General features: G+C 41.0%; 1 long non-coding RNA gene across 1 annotated transcript; it reads left to right on the top strand.

The window, feature by feature from the left end:
• Positions 1-17: 17 nt before the first annotated feature.
• On the top strand, positions 18-292 carry LOC121723406. Its single transcript, XR_006034946.1, has 2 exons — positions 18-94; positions 180-292. It is a non-coding gene; the product is annotated as an uncharacterized LOC121723406 (long non-coding RNA).
• Positions 293-23,352: the final 23,060 nt, after the last annotated feature.

Raw genomic sequence — 23,352 nt, forward strand, 5'->3', positions numbered from 1 at the left:
GGTGCAGGAGGTGGAGGAGGAGGTGGTGCAGGAGGTGGAGGAGGAGGTGGTGGAGGTGGAAAGTTTAATCAGAATCCATATAGGCCTGCTCAAGGTGAGTGTCTGTGTCTGTGTGTAAAATTTTCAAATTTAGTCTGGTATGCTGCATTTTTTACTTACCCACTTCCTTTACTGTCCAGGTGAACTTTGGGGAGAAACAACCATTGGACCCATCTTTGTTACAAAGAAAAAACCTTGAGCTGAATTTATGGTTTCTGCCAAGTTTTAGCAATAAAGTTGAAATCCCAATGTGCCCGTTTGATTTGTGTGTGTTATGTATAAGTAAGTATAAGTATATATACTCTTTTAACCCAATCGTGAATTAGTGAAACACAGCACACAGTGAACACACAGTGAGGTGAAGCACACACTAATCCCGGCGCAGTGAGCTGCCTGCTACAACAGCGGCGCTCGGGAGCAGTGAGGGGTTGGGTGCCTTCCTCAAGGGCACTTCAACCGTGCCTACTGGTCGGTGTTCGAACCGGCAACCCTCCGGTAACAAGTCCGAAGCGCTAACCAGTAGGCCACGGTTGCCTCCAAAATGTATAACAGATAGCTGATAACTGATTGGAAAGAATCAACATTCTATTTCTAACCAATTGGTTTCAAGGATTTAGCAGTGCATCTGGTTGTAGTCTATCTGTTACATAAAATCTATATTTGTTGGTGTTCAGGGCTGATGGTGTTTGTACCGGCTATATGTTTTTTGATAGACAGTTTTTTGATTGATTCCAACTCAAGAATGACTTTGCTTTCGGTGAGGCAGAGCAACACCAATTTCAAAACAATTGGGACATTGTGGTAATACCAATAAAAAGAGAATGTGATCATTTGCAAATCTCAAAACCATTTAGCTGGAAAAATGATACATTTGACCAGCCTATTTCATGGGAAATAAAAGCACATTTTAAATTTGATGCCAGCAACACGTCTCAAAAAAGTTGGGACGGGGGCAACATTTCACAACTACTTAGAATAACTGGCTGATAAAAAGAGAATCCCAGAGAGCCAGAGTCTTTCAGAAGGAAAGGTGTGGAGGTATTCATCACTTTCTGTAAACCTGTGTGCATGGGCAAATAATGAAACAATATAATAATAATGCTTCAACATGAAACATGCAACATGAAATTGCAAAGGGTTGGGGATTTTCTCATCTATAGTACATAATATCATTGAAATATTCAGTAACACTTTACGGTAAGATTACATGACCCTTACGAAAATGAACCATGGTTTTTCGTTTTTTTGGGTAACCAATCATGGTTTATCACTATAGTTTGACCATAGTTTTTGTTTTCATGGGTAACCACTAGTTGATAAATAAGCACCATGCCCCAGGGGCATTGCTAGAAAATGTGGGCCCTATGACAGACAATTCTGGGCTCCCTGTCAGTGTTGGGCCCTTAGAATCATCCTAACTCCTAAATTACAGGTTCACCGTGCCAAAAAAAGAAAAGAAAAAAATAGCAAATTATAATAGAGCTACTCCGAATGAGAGAAGGAACCACTTCTAAGGTAATTGCTGAAAATAGTGGAAACTCTAGGGTGTTGTTCTCCACCATTGATAGGCTACTGCATCAAACACCGTTTGATACACTCAGTCAGGCATCCTCTCTAAGATGTGAAGAATTTGCAGACTTCTTCAAAAACAAAGTCATTTCTATAAGGGAGGCTATTGGTAACATAGGTAATATGTTTGATAGTACACCCAAAAACAGCCCCCCAAAATGAAGATTCTTTAGCACTATTACTCAATCTGAGTTTAGTAAAATTATAACTCAAACCGGCTCCTTATGTGCTTTGGATCCAATCCCTACTAGATTCCTCAAAAACGTATATATAATAGCTTAGCTCCCTTTATTCTCAAGATAATAAATACCTCATTAGAAACAGGTATATTTCCAACAGCTTTTAAAACTGCTGTTGTGAAACCTTTACTTAAAAAGTCGATTCTTGACCATACTATCCTGAGCAACTACAGGCCTATATCAAACCTACCGTTCCTGAGCAAAGTACAAAAAGTTGTTTGTAATCAGTTAAATACCTTCCTCAACGTAAACATATCCTTGAAAAATTCCAATTAGGTTTTAGATCAAATCACAGCACTGAAACGGCTAGTAAAAATAGTCAATGATCTTAGACTGGCTACTGACTCAAACAAAGTCTCAATCCTTATTCTTCTAGATTTGAGTGCGGCATTTGACACCATTGATCATAGCATTCTAATTCACCGCCTTGTGAAGTGGGTGGGTCTCTCTGATAATGTTCTAAACTGGTTTCAAACCTACATTACTGGCAGATTTTTATATTAGTCTAGGTCTAGGAGATCATGTGTCTGTAGCCTTTCGGTGTGGCCCAAGGGAGCTGCCTTGCTCTTTTATTATTTATTATGCTTCCGTTAGGAAACATCATAAGTCAACATAATGTAAACTTCCACAGCTATGCAGATGATGCCCAATTGTATATTTCTGTAGAGGCAACTAACCCAGGTGGCCTTTGCTCCCTCACTGCATGCCTAACCTCCATGAATCAGTGGATGAGCAAAACATTTTTTAAACTAAATGATGACAAAACAGAGGTACTTTTGGTTGGACCAAAACCAAAGCGAGACATTGTTTTTAGTAATCTGTGGAACTTGGTACACCAGGTCAAACCAAAAAGTAACAAGCCTCGGTGTCATCGTTAAGTTTTAAGCCCCATATCAGTAAATAGCCTATTTCCACCTGAGAAACATTGCCAAAGTGCGGTCCTTTTTAACTCAACAAGATGCAAAAAAACTAATTCATGCCTTTATCACTAGCAGGTTAGACTACTGCAATGCACTTTTCACTGGTCTTCACAAAAAACATATGAAGAAATTGGCACTCATACAGAACTCTGCGGCTAGACTTTTAACTAAGACCAAGAAGAGAGAACACATCACCCCTGTGTTGGCTGAACTGCATTGGCTCCCTGTTTCCTATAGAATTGATTTTAATGTTATGTTAATTACTTACAAAGCTCTGCATACATCTCTGAGCTTTTAATATCTTATCAACCACAAAGGAAACTTAGATCTTCCAATTTTTAATTGTACCCAAAGTGCTCCACAAGCAAAGCGGAGAAGCTGCTTTTATCCATTATGCCCCAAAACTATACCCTGGAAATCCAGAGTTCTCGCGAGAGCACAATGGAATTGTCTCTGCGAGACACTCTGGCAAAGAGCAATGATGCACGTTACTTTTACCCAAACATTCCGGGGAACCAGCTAAACTGATGAAGACAGCGCTGCAACGTTGGAGGACAGTACACATTGGTCGTAGTGTTATCCGATTGCGTCGAAGTCCGAAATCATTCCTAATCAATTCTTTATTTATCACAGACACTAGTACAATGTCCATAGCAGAGAATAAAAATCAGACAGAATAAATAGATTTAAAAACAAGAAGACAAAAGACAAGACAACAAAACAAAACAAGCCATCAAGACAACAAGACAAAACCAACCATCAAACATATAGGCATTCTCTCCAATGCCTCCTAAGCTTAGAGGAGTACCTCAAAGAGCTCTTGGCTGGGTTCACTAGAGCTTCAATAATACTATTGTGTGAGAGATCCAGGCGGCACATGAATTTGTACATTACATTTCTAAGGACTGCCTCACAGGTTGGCACATTGGAGAAGACAAACAAGTAGCTGGCACTAAACCATCTAGGTAGCTGCATCAGCAATCTCATAGTGTCATTGTAGGCAACTTTAAGCTTCTGCAAGCTGCTTTTCTTATATCTACACCAAAGATGAGCAGTATACATAGGTGTACAAAAGGCTTTAAACAAAGAGCAGTTGACATTAGAAGAGCACACTGAACTTGCGTAGTAACATGTTAGCCTGGGCATATAATTTGCAGCGTTGACGATAGCTAGGATGCAATTCATGAAGATTGGGCACTTCTGGACAAGTCAGGGTGTTAGGTATAGGCCTAAGGTTTTCAAAAATCCATGGATACAAGTTGGGGCGGCCCCCCTAGTGGCAGTTATCCATAAAATCCAAAATGGCCCCCGCCGAAAAGAGAAAAGGTTATATCTCAGCTTCCTTTAGTCTTAAATTGTTGTATAATGTATTTTCTCTACTTTGTTTGATACAAGGAATCCAATTTTGATATGTTCTTCTTATTTTAAGTCCATTTCCATGTAGTATTATAGTCATATTTAGCTCATAAACTGTCAATATCTCTGAAAAAGTCACATTGAAATACTCAGGTCCCTAGACCCATATTTTTACCTCCAAGGTATGCTTTTCTTTGTTGATTGGACTGGTCACTATCACTATAGTGTCAAAAATCACATGTTGTGACCAAAAGGACCATTGTTGAGGCCTTAAATAAACACAACTTCAGAACTATGCCAAAGTGAAAAGTTATATTAGGCTTTTCACCATGTTAAGGATCAATATTATATTTTAGTCAAATAACACAAAAAAAAAAGCAAAGGCCAGCTCAGTGGCACTTACCAGGACCCATACAGGCTACCACACAGCTACAGTAGAGGAGTGAGCATCCCTTGCTGGCATCTAGATAGATAGATAGATACTTTATTGATCCCCAAGGGGAAATTCAAGATCTGTCTTCTGTCAAGCATCTTCCAGATCTGTCCAATATGGCACCCAGACTTTGGTTCTGTCATTCCATTCCCAACCCCACTCACTGGGGTCTGGAATCTCTGGGGTTTTGGAGAGGACTCCGTCAGACCCGTCAACCTGACTCCGCCAGATAGATTGCTTCGCATTTGCTCCGCATATCCATCTGGGAACTTTCCGTTGGAGAATGTTTGGGAAAGGGGCGAAAATACTGGTTAGCTGATTGGATACCATCTGTCTATCACCACCTATGTTGGTCGGTCCAAATCAACCAATCAGATAAATGAAGCGTTCTTCTAATGCCATCTTCTAACATACAAGTTACATAAGTAGCTAACGTTTTTAAACGTACTATTTGTATGTGACATTAACCTCATCAACGATAATCCCCCACCAAGTTTTCATGGTAGGCTACACGTCTGAAGAAAGCATATTTCTTCTCATTAAGTAACTAAGATTCAGTGCAACCAAACACTAACTTGAATTGGCCGTGGAGGATGTCTGTGTCCTTCCTTCCTCCATAGCTACATTGCAGAGACTCCTAGCTTCCCCAGGAATACTAAAATATATTCGGATAAAACTTTAATGATAGCTATGCTCATCTCATCCGTGGAAGTCGCCATCTTGTTTAGATTGAACAGTAGCTTCTCGTTGCGTCACACCTAAACCCGCCTCAAAACCAACGTTGATTGGACGTTCGTTTGGCGAACACACCACAACACACCACATTATTGGCTCAATGTATTCACAACACAGCACATGATTGGTTCAATGTATTCACATGTCAATATTTTGCCGCGGAAGGGGTGTGATTTGCGTAGACAACTGCCATATTGCCGTTACAAACTAAGCTCATGCATTTCTATAGAGGATTTTTTGAGTGCTGTGTCTCCTCATTAGAAAGTCTATGGTTTAAGTATAAATTGTTTTTTTGTGTTATTTGACTAAAATATAATATTGATCCTTAACATGGTGAAAAGCCTATACTGTAACTTTTCACTGTGGCATAATTCTGAATTTGTGTTTATTTAAGGCCTCAACAATGGTCCTTTTGGTCACAACATGTGATTTTTGACACTATAGTGATAATGACCTGTCCAATCAACAAAGAAAAGCATACCTTGGAGGTAAAATATGGGTCTAGGGACCTGAGTAATATTTCAATGTGACTTTTTCAGATATTTTCAGAGATATTGACAGTTTATGAGCTAAATATGACTATGATACTAGATTTAAATGGACTTAAAATAAGAAGAACATATCAAAATTGGATTCCTTGTATCAAACAAAGTAGAGAAAATACATTATACAACAATTTAAGACTAAAGGAAGCTGAGATATAACCTTTTCTCTTTTCGGCGGGGGCCATTTTGGATTTTATGGATAACTGCCACTAGGGGGGCCACCCCAACTTGTATCCATGGATTTTTGAAAACCTTAGGCCTATACCTAACACCCTGCCAAAAATCAAAAACTTGTCCAGAAGTGCCCAATCTTCATGATTTTTCACATATTCCTTCCCAGCTACGATATATATATATTGATCATCACTAAGATCATCTGAGATTATATGACCAAGATACTTTACTTCTTTACACACCACAAGTCGGCTATTACACAGATAGAAAACAGGGAAAGTCAATTTAATTTTTTATCCTCTCTGCTTCTAACTATCATGACATTGCTCTTTTTTGCATTAAATTTAATGTCATACTCAAGGCCATATTGTGTGCATACCTTAATTAGTAGCAGCACTGCATGGACTAACAATGGCCAAGGGTGCGGGAAGGGGGGTGCTGAGGGTGCTGCAGCACCCCCTGCTGGCAGGAGATAGATTTTTAAAAAATATTATATATTTTTTTAAATAATTACTAATTCGCTGTCTGACATTATTTATATTTTTGTATGTGAAATGATGAGTCAAATAGCAAAAAAGGGTTATGGATAGGTTCGAATATAGGCTACTAAAAATTAACAGTTATAGAGATCAACGTGAACGTGAGTCAGTTACTGTAAGAACCGTAGCGTGGTTTCATCTATGTGATAGCAAAGTGTGTAGGCCTACGGTTGATATAGGCCTACATATTCTATGCGATTTACACATTCAAAAAAACCATGGATAAGCTGAAAGAAACTTTAATTGTGTTTTACAGTTTTGCAAAAATAATAAATGCATTGCTAGTGAAATTATTTATTATCCTAGTCGCTAAGATAGAAATTATTAGGACACATACTTGCTGTGGAGACGACACACTTTAGGCTATTCAGAAATTATTTGCGAGATCATTGCAGCCTGATTATTAGCCTATATTTAAAGCCTAACATCTCTGGTGTGGTTTTGACGATCAGAAAAGTAATTTTCCTTAGCTATACTGAAATAGGCTAACAATGTCAAGTGCGCTTCTGTGGGGTTAGGATGGGCGCAGTGGACTCGGAGTGCTGTCGCGGAACATTGGAATTGGTCAAAAATAGGCGCGCCTGACAATGGCAAAATCGTCTGCATACACAAGATGGTTAATGAGAGAGCTACCAACGAGGCAGCCAGTAGTACACAAACTCAGTTGGATTGACAAATCATTCATGTATACATTAAATAAGGCCGGGGATAATAATCCCCCTTGACGGACACCATTTGATACATAGAATGGGGAGGATATTCCACAGCCCCATTTGACCCTCATTGTCTGGTGACTGTACTAGTATACTAGAATCCTGATAATGACCTGTGGTACCCCTCTTTGCAGTAATTTAATAAATAATTTCCCATGGTTGACCCTATCAAATGCCTTAGAGGCATCTAAAAAACACATAAATACGGTTGAATTCTGATCCACATATTTTGCAACCATTTCCTTTAAAGCAAATATACACATATCTGTGCCATGTTTCATTTTAAAGCCAAACTGATTATGTCCTAATAAACATGGTCTAGTGTTATCCAATCGCGTGCAGTGAGATTTTTAAATGCATGCTTGTTGCCGCCCCTCGAGTTGGGCCATTACATTGTTCTTTGCCAGACCCTTAATCTTTCTAGATTATCAGGGTCTGGATTTTCCAGGCTACCAAAACTATGGAACACCCTGCCTCTGTACATCAAGCAGGCGAGTTCAGTAAATATTTTTTTAAAAAGACCTGAAAACATACTTGTATAAAAAAGCCTTTAGTTAACTCATCTATCTTGTAGACTCCTTTTTCAGATTATTCTACATCTGCTGCCATTGGAGGGCGCAGCCAGCCAGAAGCAGATGGGCTCCCCCTATTAAGTCAGGTTCTGCTCAAGGTTTCTTTCTGGAATATGAGAGTTTTTCCTTGCCACAGTTGGCGTGCTTGTAGGGGTAAAGGGTTTTAAGGCTGCCAGTCTTAAACGTCTGTGTATAAAGTCAAATAATTACGACATATGCTAAGAACATGCTAAAGCTGGGTGCTTAGAGTCAACGGGGCCTAAACATTTGTTAGCCTAGCATTTGTTAGCAAAGCCTTTATATATCTATAGTAGTATAATAGTATTTTTGATATGTTGCTGATTGGATCATAAACGGCCACAGCAACAAAGGGGAATGACTGACTCTTCTCTAATAACTGTGTTACATGTTATTTTCTATATTTCTGGGTTGCAACCTGGTCTCACAGGAATCCGTGAAATAGTCACGGACGCTTAACTCAAAATCCGTGGTGGCCCCACGGAATCACTGAAATTTCCGTGAAACTCAAACGGATTTTGCTCCAATGCAAGTTAATGACACTCATATCCCATGGTTATTTCACGGATCCCCGTTTCAACAACTGAGTGCAGATTTAGCTCAACGGACGTTGTTATCTCATTGGGAAACACACTTTTGATACATTCAGTTAGTTTTTTATTATTATTATTTTTTTATATCTATGTCAGACCTTCTGCACATGACCCTCATGGAGTGTACAAAGTGTCATCTCTCTAGCTGTAACGCAAAGCATTGTGCCTGCAAAAACTACTTTTTTGGCGATTTAACATTTAGCCATTTTTCAATTTTTAGCCAAAAAACTCACTTTTGCTGGTCCGATCAGTATGACATCAGAATAACAGCGGGACATCACAAACAAGCCAGGCTCAGTTTGGAGTCGGTGGATTATTCCCGGAAGGAGATAAACGGTACAAAACGTACAAGGTTTCCCTCTTCTGGCACGGTAACGCTAGGTGCTAGAGGGATGGGACCAAGACGCACGGCACCGCCTTGAGTCCCCTGAGAACTGTTCCAAAGGTGGGGGATATCTGAGATACCCACAAAAAAATCTGTGAAGGAAAAACTTTTAAAAAGTTGCCCACTTCCACTTCAGAGGTGGAGTTGTGGGTGGTAACATGGAGCTACAAGGCTGAAATTCAAGTCAGACCTTCTGCACATGACCCTCATGGAGTGTGCAAAGTGTTATCAACAAACTAGCGACCATGACCCTATTCTCAACCAAAATGATTACCCTAGCAACCAGCATAGCAACCACTTTATTTAGCATAGCAACCACCATATCTACCCTAGCTAAGTAGCCTAAATCATATAGTTTTGGAATGCTCGTAGTGTGTAGGTGTGATTTAAGCTATAATAAGTTATATTCCACCCTCATGTCCATGAAAAGCTTTGTTTTTATACCTCACTCATACAAAAGACCTTAAACTTCTCTCTCTGACCATTCCTCGGAGAACACTTAATTGGTCAATTGCTCCAAAAATGTTGTCTCTGAACAAACACTTTTTACATGTTAACTCATCTCAGACTCCCCTAATATAAACCTAATGTCTGATTTTGTCCAGACCCATGTACTGTACCTTTCAAAATCTTAACCCTAAGTTAGGTTACAAGGAATCCCTATTTATTGCTTAATTAAAGCAAATTAGCACAGTGCAAGCAATTATCACAAAATCCATCACATATCCAAATAGCTCATGTTGCATTGCAGAGAACTGAGTGGAATTTGTTTAAAAATGCATTAAACTATATCCTGCATATGCAATATTTCATGAAGTTACAGGAAATCCCTATTATTTTGTTTTAAGATATTCCACAGCAGAAAAACATTAAAATATTTGTGAAGAGGTTCTTTTCAACACCTGCTGATATGGTTAACAAATCCTATAAGTATTATCTAGTTCCCTCCTCTGTAGATCACTTTATTTAGTGAAAAATTAAAAATTGGCCAAATAGGGATTTCATGTAACCTCTAACACACACATCAAATAGCTATATCTCTTGAACCATAGAGTATAATTTGTTGAAACTTATTGTGGCACATGTTTGGATGGCAAGGAAGATGCCCATTAAATGTTATGCAATTGCCATGTCCAGAAAGCAATATATCCTTGTCAGATTTTGATTCCTTATAAACACCTCAGACAGACTTAGTCTTTTAACTCCCACCAGCATTTTTTTCTTAAAAAGTCCAATACATGTAATATCCAACACATGTAAGAGAACTAAAAGAGAACAAAGGGGGATAACAAAGATAAAATGATAGCCCTCCAAAACTGTAAAAACATTCTTATTCTCTCTTAAAATGGGAGTTTTAGTCAAATAGAGATATTTCGTAACCTGCTAAAAACAATTGCCCATAAATCCTGGGTTCTTTCTTTGTTATGTATAATTATACTTTTTTATGTTCATTGCCATGAATTCTACCATTATCAGTTGTAAAACAAATTTAGTTTAATCATTTTAGTTGTTTAAAATAGAAAAGAGAATAGGTTACAATATATCCCTATCTTACAGCTAAAGAGAGAGAGAGAGAGAGATAAAGTGATACAGAAATGGGGAAGTTTTCATAGTATGGTAAAAATAGCCTAAATAAAACAGTAAAGCAAACATTCAATGGAATCCGTAGAACTTTAAGTTTTGAATCATGTCTGTGGCCCCCTCCTGTAACATCAAAACAGGAAAAAAATCTCTGGATCTGCCACTGTCTTTACATAAGAGAAAAATGACAAATACCTATTGATTTTTTTAAAAGTTAAAGTGGTTACGAATATGGGAGTGCCCCCACATATATAATAGTAATTAGTTATAGTTACTCACTACTTGTTCCAAAAAGTAACTGAGTTAGTAACTGAATTACTCTATGATAAGAGTAACTCGTTACCAGGGAAAGTAACTATTTGCGTTACTGTTACAAAAAAAAAAGTTGCTATATGTCAAAGATTTTGGATTTTTTGAGCAGTTTTGAGTAGCCAGTTGAAATGAGTAGAACAGACAGGTGTTTGTAGGCTACATAACTTTCAATATGTATTAGATAGATAGATAGATAGATAGATAGATAGATAGATACTTTATTGATCCCCAAGGGGAAATTCAAGATATTGCACATCGACAGACCTATGGTAGACTTCAGCCTGTGTCATAGGTTTTTGTTGTGAGGCAGAAAGATCTAGCTTTTGCTGCTTGGAGGACTTTGCTCCGAGTCCTTTTTTGCTAGTGGATGGCGAGCTATCATCTGTGGTGGAGGTATCGGTGTTTTTGGCCACTAGCTTTAGATGTGTGTGTGAATGCTTCATTAAATTAGAGTTGCTTACAACGGATGTCGACAAAGTCTTCGCTCCTGGACATAATGTACACATTACATGCACGTTCTTGCCTTGATGAATTTGAAGTAGTGCTTATATCTCCACCTTGAAAAGGCCCACTTTTCGGATTGCTCCTGACCTCTGCTGTTTCGTCGAATCTCTATTTTAGCGGTTGCGTGTGTGTGTGTGTGGCAAGTGTGCTGGCAAGTGCTAGTGGCAAGTGTAAAAACACTGACTCTGATTGGTTATCATGAAACATGACTCTGCCTTAGCCAATCATAATCGCCTACGTCGTTATTAACCCACCTCCTCACTAGCTGTGAGCCAGGGTGCGTTCGGATTACACAGTTTATTCAATCAATGCATAGTAACGCACCGCATTTAACGTCCAGTAACGTTAACGGCGTTGTAACGACGGGAAAAGTAATTAGTTAGATTACCCCGTTAGTGAAAAAATAACGTCGTTACCTAACGCCGTTCTTTTAAACGGCGTTATTCCAAACACTGGTCTTCAGGCATTTAAATCTTTCATGAACTTAAAAAAGAAAAATGATGTTTGATAGAAAATCTAGACGTCACGTAATTGACCCTAATATAGACTATCGTCGTCGTAGCCTACTAACGTTTCTTATTATATTAGACTTTTGGAGTCACTATAACTTAAGTTGTTGTTTTGTTTTGTTTGGCAATGCCAGCAATAGTGTTGGTGCATACGATACAAAATAAATTAATAAATGGACATAGAATCATAGCAAATGCTCGTACTGTTACCTGTATTCTCCGCCATCTTAACATTATCCTGTGTAAACACTCGTATTGGAACAGCAATACGCAGGCGCAAACTGTGAACCAATGAACGAACTCTATTCTTAACATGTTCTCGGAGCCGTGTTCTTCGGTACCAGACATACCGACAAAGATTGTTAAGGCGGAGCATTGTTAAGGCGCAGTGCATGTTCTGCTTGTGCGGAGCGCCGGCACTGAATGTAGCACAAACTAGATGTACCGCATAGCGGTACAAAATATGACCGCCGCTCAGTCCTGTACATCTGTTCCGTGAAAATAAATCACACTTCAATTTGTCTCCATATTTTACTCCACCCCCACTCTTGAAACTTTTGTGTATGCTTGTTTGGCATGCCTGAGTGTGTGTGTGCGGCTGCACAGAAAGTAGCCTACTGGTGCTGAAAAGGTGAATAGATTGTAGAATAGCCAAAGAAGATGTAGCATTGTTATAAAACCTTTAAAATCTCTAAACAATCACAAGTAGGGCAGTTCATCACAGTTCATCCATTGCAACTGGATTGATGAAAGGTCACTTACACCTGTAGGCTACATTGTATTTGGGAAAAGCAAAAGGTATCAGCATAATGTTATTTATTTATTTATTTATGTATTTTTTTTTTTATGTATTTTTAAACAAAAACATCTCTGTCAGTTCCATGCCGTTTTCAACAGCTATCAAAAACAAAGGTCATTTTTGGATGGATGGATTTTTTGTGAATGTTTCTTCTTCTACATAAGATTTTAGTCATCTTTAGTTCATGTAATACTTTATTGTCAATGCACAAATTAAGTAACAGTAGTCTGAAACGTTATTGTTAATGCACAAATTAAGTAACAGTAGCCTAGTCTGAAACGAAATGCTGTTTTACATCTAACCAGTGGTGCAAATAACTGACATGTCCAAATGGGCCTTGATGAAATGCGTCGCTAGACTGTTCATACACATTTTAACGGGCCAAAGTTGAAGAGCTTTTGTCCGTTATTGTTAGTGCAAATATAGGCTGATTCATGTTCCCTTGCATTGTTTAACTGAGGTCCATGGCTCTAGTCTGGCTTTCATCAGACCAAGCTCAATCTTTTAAGAAATCAAAAAATAAATAGCGGGCAGATCAGGCTGGGTTCACCCAGCCTAGTCCATAGGCACCCGATATTGTTTAATTTTCCGATTGAGATATACACGCTCTGGCTATTCTAAATGCAAAAATGCATCAGGGAGTTATGACAAAACGGTAACTAACAAACTAGATCCTAATAGAAAGCTGTTAGCTTCCCTAAGCTACAGGTAGGATTATAAGGTAGGCCTATTTACAACATAAATTGTCAATAGGCTATGCTGGCGACACAAATAAAATCTCCTTTGGAAACCAATGGCTTACGCCTTACAGTATTAAGCGGACTTAAACTGTCATATCGTGGCGAAAAGGTGTAATAACATTCACGCAGCTCCATGAGTCAAGGAAAGCGGGAATGAAGTAGCCACTTCTAAATGGGACCCACTACACAGTAGCTTAAGGTGTTTTGCTAAAGCAGCCATAATGAAATAAAGGTGTCATTGTTTGGATACTTCACACACACGTGCTTTTTAATTTCACAGACTACAACTACCAAGCTGTAATCAAAGCACATCGATTCCCCTCTCACACCCTGCACGCACTTAAAACAAAATAAACAAGCGTCTCAGTCTCACGCATGTATAGGCAAAACTGTATCAGACCGGTGTAACGTTGATAAATCTTCCATTGCACAGAATGATTTTGTAGCACGTGCAATAAATGACAGTCGAAAGATACAAACAGTGCTGCTATACATTTGCTTGGTATAACCGCATTTATAGTTTTCTACAAATGCAATAAATCAAATGCCTCCATCACTCAACCAACGCTAACGGTAACATTACCTAGGTCCTTATTGATATTACAAGATTAACGTACCTGCAGTAAAAACCAAGCATGTCCGATAAACATCCTCAGATTTATTTCGGCTTCAAGAAGAAATGGGAATTATACTTCATGTGAACATTGTCCTATCCTTATTAGATGTTCGCTGCGGTAAATTACTGTCCTTGTATGAAGCGTCCATTGTTTTTTCCAACCCACTTTTAACTTCCAACAAAATTACGTCTCACTGCAACGATGCGCCATCTAGTGGACAAACGACTACTTCTCGCCAATACTGAAAATGCAGCCATGATGATGATGAATATTTATTTTGGCTTTCTTTTAATCCTACTGAATTTGTAATTATGTATCGACCGTTCTAATACCGATAGTATGTGGGTGCCTGTGTGTGTGCATGTGTATATGTGTGCACCGCCATTTACAGGCAAATGAGTGTACAGTCACTAAATGTACACATAACCTAATTTTTTTAGACCCCCCCATGGATGAAATTCTACGAAACTTGGCATACCCCCGGAGAATGCCAGGTCAATCATACACATAAAATTTGGTGCAGTTCTGAACATCTTAACTGAAGATAGGGGCGATTAAAGCAGAATAATATTGCATTTTCATTTTTTACCGGGGGGTGGGGGTGCAAATCACAAATGAGTGATTATGAGCCAGGTTGATGTGGGCCCTTGAGACCAACATACCATAAAATATTCTTCATCCTCAGTGCCACGGTTCAGGTAGTTATTTAGGAAAAACAGTTTTTTTTTTTTGCGGTTCAGGGGGCCCAGCACGGGGGGGGGGGGGGGGGGGTTGGTGGTGGTTGGTGGTGGTTTATGTGTGTGGGTGTGTGTGTGTGTGTGTATGTGCGTGCTTGTGTGTTTGCCTGCGTATGTGTGTTTGTGCATGTGCATGCATGCGTACATACTCACTGTGTGAGTATGTGTCATACGTATGATTACTGTAAATGTATGTGTGTGCGTGTGTATCTGTTTATGCACGTGTGCACATGGAATGGGTTAACATGACCCCTGGAGGCAAACATACGGAAAAAATGGGTCATCCTAGGCCCTACAGTTCTCAAGATATTCACAGAGAACTGTGTCTGCCCTACCCTCCTTTCGGGGGGTCCAGTCCAGCGGGGGGGGGGGCTACAGATCAAAACGAAGAATGACGGTTCCATGCTATCCATGTGGGGGTACATGCCCACCAAGTTTTGTGTACCCCGGTCTTTCAGTGTCCCGGGAATCCTTGTTGGTGTACGTCACTAAATGTACACATAAATTATTTTATTGTAAGGCCCCCCATGAACGAAAGAACACAAAACTTGGCATGCATTCGGAGGGTGTCATAATGATCCTACACTTTTAATTTCGTGCAGTTTTGACCTTGTCAGCCAGAGATATTGTGATGAAAACACCTAATTTTTTGCTTTTTAATTTTTAACTAGGTGGCGCTATACATGAAATAAGTGGTAATGGGATGGGTTGACATGCCCCCCGAAGACCAACATACATAAAAAAGGTGGACCTCCTAGGCCCTACGGTTCTCGAGATATTCACAGAAAACTGTCTCCGGCCACCTACAGGCCAGTTGGTGTATAGTAACATAAATTAATTTATTGTGTGGCCCCCCATGAACGGAATTCCACAAAACTTGGCGTGCATACAGAGGGTGTCATAATGATCCTACACTTCCAATTTCGTGCAGTTTTGACTATGTTAGGTCACAGATACCTTCAATTACAACACCTCATTTTTACTTTTTTGTGTTTAACTAGGTGGTGCTATACATGAAATGAGTGGTTATGGAATGGGTTGACATGGCCCCTTGAGATCAACATACAAAAAAAAAATGGTCCTCCTAAACCCTACGGTTTTCGAGATATTCACAGAAAACTGTGTCTGCCCTACCCTCCTTTCGGGGGGTCCAGTCCAGCGGGGGGGCTACAGATCAAAATGAAAAACGATGGTTCCATGCTATCCATGTGGGGTTACATGCCCACCAAGTTTCGTGTACCCCGGTCTTTCAGTGTCCCGGGAATCATTGACGGAAATTTGGGCATGCGAAAAAGAAAAAAAAAAAAGAAAAAAAAAATTCTGACTAAACCTATATGACCGCCGCTTCGCTGCGCGGCGGTCATAATTACTTACCAGAATAATAGCACCATCCATCAGATGGGAGGTCAGTTGATTCTTTTTGGTGTTGGCCACCCAGGTTTCCTTTTTTTCATTGAAGCTTTCTAGTTTTTTTTCTTGCCTCAGCTTCTGTGGCTGTGGTGCCTTGCATACTGGGCATATTTTGCACCCATTAAAAATGGATGCAAGACATGCAGGGCATTTTTTTAACCCTCCCATGACAGGCAGCAGAAAAGCATAATTAGAATTGCTATTGTTTAAAAATGCAAATTCCTCAGTTGTTTAGAGAGATTGAACCATTAAACAACATGTTCAGTCTTTCAACTCAGTTGTAATAAATGCAATCCTGTAATAAACAAGATTTCCTCTATTTCAAGACTGATATTTGGGACCAACTCAGGGTATCTAGTATAACGCTATGCGATTTGCTGTTCCCACATTAAACGTGGATTGATGATTCGGTGTTCCCCCAATGCCAATTGGATATTTAACAGAATCCGATGCTCTTCAGGTTAACAATAATAAAGTAACAATTTAGTGTCTTTCAAATTTGTAAAAATAAAAATCTTGGAATACTAGCTGCTAATGTGGCATCCAAAAGACTGCTGTCTCGCTATCCGGAGAAATAATCTTTGGTCGCCGCTATTTATGGATTTCCGGCTCCCATTGACTTACATTGAACACAGGTAAACAAAACGTCAATTATGTGCTCAAACTAACGCCGCTGAGTTATGCCAACAAACATTCCACTTTGATACGAAACTACATATTTGTACAACATTTATACAGCAAAAATCACAGAATTTTAAAAAGTAATGTGGAGAAATGTTATGCAAAGTGTCAACTCCTAACAATGTGACCATTGCCCAAATTTATGGTCGTCTAATGTCGAATGTCAGAGTAATGACATTGAAAAAGGTAACTTAATGATACACTTCAATTTATAATGGAACGAAGTATAAAAAGAAAAACACAATTTATCAGATGGATTACCCAAATAATTTGTAACAAAGTACAACATTTATTCGAGGGCACATCTATTCTATATTATACTAACTATAATGGATGTTAAATACTCCACAACCACTAGATGGCAGCATGACACAGCACATAAGGTACGCCTACGTGTCGCTGCGACCTGAAGGATGGCGTGGTTGACTATCCACTTCTCCTGCACTTCGGGTCTAATAGCGGGTGAATTGTATGACCACCAGACAACGCCATTTCACTGCACCTCGGGCCTAATAGCTGCTGTAACTTCGTTTAAGTAATATAAGCCTCGAGGAGCCGACAGTTACACTGATTTTAGGGGCGTTGTTAGCCACGCTGCGCAAGCGGTGTAGGCTACAGAAGAAGCCTATAGGCTACAGTCGCGTGTGTTTGTGGTGATTTATTCCATGTCTTTAGAATTAACAAAATAATAATGTAACATTAAAGAGATAGCCTACATAGATTAAAAAAAAGCTTTATCATTGATATAAGCTTACTGAAAATCCAATATAGGCCTAGCCTACAATTATGTTCCACAGACAATATGTTCTACAGATAATAACAACAGTAAGAACATAGGCTAACCTAAGTTTCACGTCTGCGACAGTGAAATAGCTCCAATATTAATTGTGTCGCCAATGAATATGCGAACATGAATCTCATCAGTCACCTATAATAGATAAGGGTTAGGCTGTAGGCCTAACATATGTAAGCTAAAATGTAAAAATAGGGTCATATCATATAATGTTGACTTTTTAAGATGGGGGAGCTGAACATATTACACTGAACTAACTGTTCATTATTGAAAATCAATCAAAAGTTTGCAGTTGATCCGGATGTCATTGGTCGCAAGGACTGTTAACAGGTGTATCCACAATTGCGACCTTGTTACAAGTTGGTCTTTCAGCTGCTAATGCAATCAGTAGCCGTGAGAAAACATGTTAGTCAACTGAGGGATGAGATGCCACACATAAAATGTACAGTCAAACAGAACGCACAAACATCAATGGGAATCCACCAAACACTGCAGGGAACCGTGTTATTGTCAATCACTCTGCCACGCCAAATCAGACCCTGCTTATGTTTGAGACACTAGATGACGTAGGCTATCCGCAGAACGGATATTTGTAGATATGATGCAGGACAAGAGAGATTGGCAGCTCATTCTCCCTCATACCTAGTCCCTATAGTGAATGACCTAATAGCATATAGTGCTGCTGCTTCTGATGTGCAAGACAAGACAGGGTATATATTCATAATGTGACAGCATGTATTTATCATTATGTTACAACCTCTGCAACTACTATTGATGTTAAAAGAACAAAACAATACATCTTCAAATGTTCATTGCTTAATAGATGTGTTATAAAAACAGAATCCTTGTCTGCTTTCTGTGTTTTTGCATGCACCTGTCAACAGGGGCGTAAGACATATTTATTCACTGTGCACTTAGGCTGTTCTGAGTCATTGTTTGTATGTTATAGTATTTGCTGATTTCCATTTATTGCACATTGATATTGCATTCACATTATTGTTTATTATTGCTATTCTCCTTATTAATGTAGTGTCACCAACATTTAAAATAATATCAACTGACATTGTTATTCATAGCCATATTTATTCTGGTCTTATAAGGTAACTGCTAATACAGTGCACATATTTATATTTCATTTATACTACTCTAAACCACCTTCTGAAAATCAACTGTATAGTACTGTCTCACTGCACCATATTTCTTGACCTGTCTCATCACCTGCCTATAGGCTACTTACACCACCTAACTTACAACACTTTGAAGAGCAAAAACAAAGCTCAGCACACCAGGGGCCTATTGCACAAAACTAGGATAAGGGATTAAGCCGGGATATCTTGGTTATCCTGGCTCAATTTATCCGTGATCCAGTTGCACAAAAGCGGGATAGGGGGCAGCAGGATATGTTATGGTATAAGTTACCATGGCGATTTATTCTGTGGAGCTAGCCTGCTCCAGACCAGGCTAAGTTCCAGGATCTATTTAATCTCATCCCTTATCTCAGTCAGCAGTCACCACAAACGGAAACCAATAGTTATTCCACTGCCCACTACACATTGTTATCACATATACCTAGACCCACTGTCATTATTTAAACGTTTGTGATCATTAAATAACTTTTACATACTCGCCATTCCCGACCTGTCATGCGACAATGTGACGTCACGGGAGTGCCTAACCATTTCGCGCGTGGTGGTCGCGGCACTAGCTGCAATATTCTCCTAAACAGAGGTGTTGCTGTTTGTTGCTTGTGAAAAGGCTATCGCTACCCACTTCACACCGTAGAAGAAGCAATGAAGCCGCTAGTTGCCATGGTGGATTCATTGAGCGCAGCTCAGTAACTTATCCCGGATGTCTTAATTCTGCTTTTGTGCAACGGACCTCTGTTCTGTGCATCAGCAAAGTTGGAGGGTCAGTTTATGAACCATCACTTCTAGCTGAAACATCACTTCTAGTAGGCTACATGTGACGTGTAGGCTAGAATAGAAGTCTTTATTGTCCACTACTGTGAAAATTCGTCTTTGGCCCCACAAACATGTAACACACACAAGCAAGACTACACAACAGGTACAACATAAAGCAGACACAAACAAAGACTACACAGCAGGTACAACATCAACAACATAATGCAAACACACACAAAGACTATACAGCAGGTACAACATATATTACATTACATTACATTACATTACATTTGGCTGACGCTTTTTAGCCAAAGCGACTAACAACATAGTAAACAGTTTAAGTTTTAGAGCAGTTCTCAACAATTTTAGGACAATTTAAAAACATTAGAGTACAGTAAGAATAAGTGCATCAGTTAGTGCTGTTTTTAACAGTTACTTGTCAGTTTGAGACGGCTGGTGAGTGCTAGGATCAGTAAGACTTGTTGTAAGTGTTGCTATGAGAGGAGATGTTCTCTAAAGAGCTGGGTCTTCAGGAGTTTTCTGAAAATGGAGAAGGATGTCTCTGCCCTTGTAGGAGCTGGCAGTGTGTTCCACCAACGAGGAACAACAGATGAGAAAAGTTTGAATTGGCTTGAGCGTACCGGTGGTAGAGCTAGACGTCGTTCGTCTGAGGAGCGCAGCGGTCTGGAGGTAGCGTATGTCTGTATGAGGGCATTCAAGTAGGTGGGAGCAGAACCGGAGACTACTTTGTAGGCAAGCGTTAGTTGAATTTAATGCGGGCCGCCATAGGTAGCCAGTGTAGCTGGATGAGCAGCGGGGTAACATGTGCCCTTTTGGGTTGGTTGTAGACTAGGCGCGCCGCCGCGTTCTGGTTCATCTGAAGTGGTTTCACTGCGCAGGCTGGGAGACCTGTCAGGAGGGCATTGCAGTAGTCGAGTCGTGAGATGACTATTGCCTGAACCAGAAGTTGGGTAGCATCTTGAGTCAAGTAAGTCCTGATTTTCCGTATGTTGTAGAGTGTGAAACGGCATGACCGGGCGACTGAGGCAACATGATCTGAGAAGTTTAGTTGGTTGTCGAGAACAACTCCTAGATTTTTTGCAGTCCTGGTAGGTGAAACAGACAGGGAGTCAAATTTGATGTTGATGTCGTGATGTATGGTAGGTTTAGCTGGGAGGACCAGCAGTTCAGTCTTTGAGAGGTTCAGCTGGAGGTGGTGTGCCTTCATCCATGTAGCTATGTCTGAGAGGCAATCCGAGATCCGTGCTGAAACCAAGGAGTCATCAGGTGAAAAGGACAGATAGAGCTGTGTGTCGTCTGCATAGCAGTGGTATGAGAAGCCATGTGAACGGATAATCTGTCCCAAGGAGGTGGTGTAGATAGCAAAGAGAAGGGGGTCCAGCACTGAGCCCTGGGGGACCCCTGTGGTGAGATGGTGAGGTGCAGATAGCTGACCAAGCCATGATATGTTAAACGAGCGTCCTGTGAGGTAGGATTCAAACCAGGAGAGAGCAGAACCGGAGATTCCCATGTTAGCGAGTATAGCGAGAAGGATGCGGTGATTAACCGTGTCAAAGGCAGCCGATAAGTCAAGCAGAATGAGTACTGATGACCGAGCGGTCGCCCTGGCTTCTTTTAAGGCTTCTGTTACAGACAACAGAGCCGTTTCGGTAGAGTGGCCGCTTTTGAACCCAGACTGATTTGGATCCAGAAGGTTGTTCTGTGAAAGGAAGTCAGAGACCTGTTTGGAGACTGCTCGTTCAATGCCTTTGGATAGGAAAGGCAGGAGTGAGACAGGGCGGTAGTTCTCGACTTGAGCAGGGTTGAGAGAAGCTTTCTTAAGTAAGCACAAACAAGACTTCAAAGCAGGTATAACATATAGCACACACAAGCAAGTCTACACAGCAGGAACAACATATGGAGACATGGAAATGTGCACAAGAGGTTGATGTCAATAAAAAGCCGTAAATAATATAAGTTAATCAACTAAACTAAAAATCTTTGAATTTCCCCTAGGGATCAATAAAGTATCTATATAACTATCTAATCATAAAACTCATAGATTATATTGATTTAGCAAAATAATAGATGATGGTATTTATGGTAATGATGGTATAGGAGTGTCCATTGATGAGAACATCAGCGGACCTGATGTAGCCGTCATCGCTGCGATGAACCTGGGTCACGCGGCCAATGGGCCACAAGGCCCGGTCGACCATCATGACCACAGCATTGTCCTGGAGCTCGGGAGGAGAGGAGTGCCATTTCTGTCTGGTCTGCAGGCTGGGGAGGTAGTCTCAGATGAATCGGGACCAGAAGTGGTCTGCCAGGATCTGTGAGTGCCGCCATCTCCGACGACTCAGGATCTCGGACTCGGGGTAGACCACATGGGGAAGTGATCCATCAGGCCACCCCATGAGGAGGCTGTTTGGGGTCACCGGATTGACATCTGCAATGTCGGCCAATACGTAGCCCAATGGCTTGGCGTTGAGGATGGCCTCAACCTCCAGGAGCACAGTGAGGAGCACCTCTTCAGGGACGGGTTGAGACCCTATGCAGGTGTAGAGTGCAGACTTGACTGAACGCACTTCTCTTTCCCGCACACCCCCAAAGTGTGGGGCTGCAGGGGGGTTAAAGTGGAACTTGATCTTTTGGCGAGCTAGCTGCCTCTGCAGGGTGGGCGCCATGCTGGCAAAGGCTTCCTTCAGCTCCCTATCACCTCCTTTGAAATTAGTCCCTTGGTCGGACCACAGCTCAACTGGAGTGCCTCTCCGCGCAATAAAGAGCCTCAAGGCCATGAGGTAGGCGTCAGTGTCCATAGTGGTTAGGAGATCCAAGTGTACCGCTCTGGTTGTTAAGCACTTGAAGATTATCCCCCAGCGTTTCTCGTGGCGCCTGCCCACCTTCACAGTCATGGGGCCAAAGCAATCCACGCCCGTGGAATGAAACGCCGGCTTGTGTAGATAGATAGATAGATAGATAGATAGATAGATAGATACTTTATTGATCCCCAGGGGAAGTCAAGAAATTGTAGGCAGCGGGGAGATCAGCCATTTTCGGGACAGCTGGCTGAGCTCTCCAGTGCTGACACTCTACACAGGTTCGCTGGTGTCTTCGGATCGCCTCTCTTCCATGTATCACCCAGTATGACCGCCGCAGCTCTGCGAAGACACGCTCAGGACCAGGATGATACAGGTCTCCATCGTACTTCTGGATGAGCAGGCGTGTGACTGGGTGAGAGGCGTCCAGGACAACAGGGTGCAGGGTCATGTCGCTTTGCCCTTCCAGTCTCCTGAGTCGTCCATCGACTCTAATGAGGGCTGTGGACTTGTCCATCTCAGGAGCCAGGGTAATGAGGCGACTACCAGACAGGACAGGTTTCCCGGCTGAGAGTAGTCGGTAGTCATCAGGGAATGACTGCTGCTGAGCTCGCTGAAGAATGATCACCTCGGCCTGGCGATACTCATCAGCAGTAGGAGTGGAGCTGCTGGGGTTCTGTTGGAGTTCTCGTGCAGTATCATCTATGAGCTCTTGCCAGGTGCTGTATGCTTTATCAGGTTCTTGAGCCAGGGGTGAGGTGACTGCCACTCCACAGAACGCAGACTTGCGCAGCTCTGTCTTGTCATCAAGTGGCTCTACACTAGGCCGCTCTGGCCAGGTGTCTGGGCTCTGAAGCAGGAACGAAGGTCCTTGGGACCAACGGTTGGGTTCCACGAGGGCTTCTAGGGGCTTGCCCCTAGTCAGGTCATCGGCAGGGTTATTCGCCGAGTCAACGTAGCGCCATGTGCAGTTCTCCATTAATTCTTGAATTTCGGCTACTCTTGCCCCTACGAAGACTTTATAGCGACAAGACTCTTGAGTGTAGCCAGGTGAGTACGGTAGTGGAGTCGGACCATAATACAGTACGGGACACTTGCAGGGTGAGCTCTCGCTTGAAG

Source organism: Alosa sapidissima, chromosome 1 (genome assembly GCF_018492685.1).
Source record: "Alosa sapidissima isolate fAloSap1 chromosome 1, fAloSap1.pri, whole genome shotgun sequence".
In the NCBI taxonomy this organism is placed as follows: Eukaryota; Metazoa; Chordata; class Actinopteri; order Clupeiformes; family Clupeidae; genus Alosa; species Alosa sapidissima.